The 1354-nt window shown below is 32.8% G+C and overlaps 1 non-coding gene across 1 annotated transcript; it reads right to left on the bottom strand.

Moving 5' to 3' along the window:
* Positions 1 to 698: 698 nt before the first annotated feature.
* On the bottom strand, positions 699 to 822 carry LOC119467543. The gene has a single exon (XR_005196080.1). It is a non-coding gene; the product is annotated as a U4atac minor spliceosomal RNA (small nuclear RNA).
* Positions 823 to 1354: the final 532 nt, after the last annotated feature.

The following is a 1354-nucleotide window of genomic DNA, read 5'->3' as shown; positions in this document are numbered from 1 at the left end:
AGGAGACACAATTGATATTACATCTATGTATGAATAGGAAACTGACATAAAGTTTAGTATCTTGTTTTAAGATAGTACACTTAATTTCAAAGAACATTTGTAGAGGTGGCTTGGAAGATAGATCATTTTTATTTCCATAGCTTTAGGGGTAAATTTTAACTACCCTCTCATTTTTTCTATTAAAAAAGATACAGAAAAAAAAGGGAAAAAATTTTTTTAAGCCTCTAGCATAAATATTAGGAACAGCCAGGAACACAAAGAAAGAAAAAAAGGAGAAAAAAAAAGAAAAAGCTTTTGGCTATTATATTGTTACAATATATCAATACTGTCCCATAAAGTTTTTATGTGACCATCTCAAGATGTGATGAAAAAGAAGTCATAAGTTTAAAATAAAACTCTCCCTGTAGTTCTAATCACTCTACATGTGATGCTATGGCAAATATTATCTCTGAATTATGAAGGAAAACAGAAGGTAGACTAAAAAAAATGACAAAAAAACAGAGCAAAAAATATTTTAAACATCATCACTCATTAAACCATTCTCCAGGTATGTAGAAAGATGACAAAATCTCTATCATCTAATGTCAAGTATTGTAAAAGTCACAATCCTTTTTCTCTTTTCTAAAAATTTTTAAATTTTAAAAGTTATTTTTGGAAAAGAAATTTTTTTTCAAAAACTATTTTCGGAAAAGAATTTTTTTTTCAAAATTGCATGAAGGTAAAGCCAAGTTCTAGTTATGCGCGTGTGTTATGTAGATGTTAGCAGTACTGCCTGCATTACATACTCATTGGACACCAGTGCAACTCCAAGAAAAGAATAGTAGTAATTATTTTTCTATTTCCCCCTTGACCCATCCATCCATTCCTGTAATCCTGTACCCATTCCTTCATCTAACTCCCCTTCCATGCATTCATTCATTTCATTGGCTAAATGTTCAATTACTATGAAATGCCAGGGCCACCCTCAATGAATTTGGTAAACTATGATGTAAATAATTTTAGAGCAAGGCTGAGGTAGATCTGACATAGGAGAGACACCCAAAAAGTGCTAGAAATGGAAAAGAAGTGATCCATCTCACAGTGGATGTCGGAAGACTTCATGAAGCAGAAGTCTGAAGCTAGGTTGAAGACCTAGTGGCCGCTAGTTCAGTGCCTTACAGATGAGGCTGAAGTGGAAAGCAGTATTAATAATAAGCAACCACCTATCTCAAAGCAGGTTTCTTAGCTGCCAATGAGACTGCTAATAATTTCTTCAATCCACTCTTGAAAATCTCAGTCAATAAAAGCAGGAGCAAAAGTTTTACCATTTTCTTTAAAAACAAAAAAAATACAATGCAGATTGAGGTGGTGGATT

Source organism: Cebus imitator, unplaced genomic scaffold, assembly GCF_001604975.1.
Source record: "Cebus imitator isolate Cc_AM_T3 unplaced genomic scaffold, Cebus_imitator-1.0 Scaffold302, whole genome shotgun sequence".
NCBI classification, from domain to species: domain Eukaryota; kingdom Metazoa; phylum Chordata; class Mammalia; order Primates; family Cebidae; genus Cebus; species Cebus imitator.
This window is presented reverse-complemented; position numbering and strand designations above follow the sequence as displayed.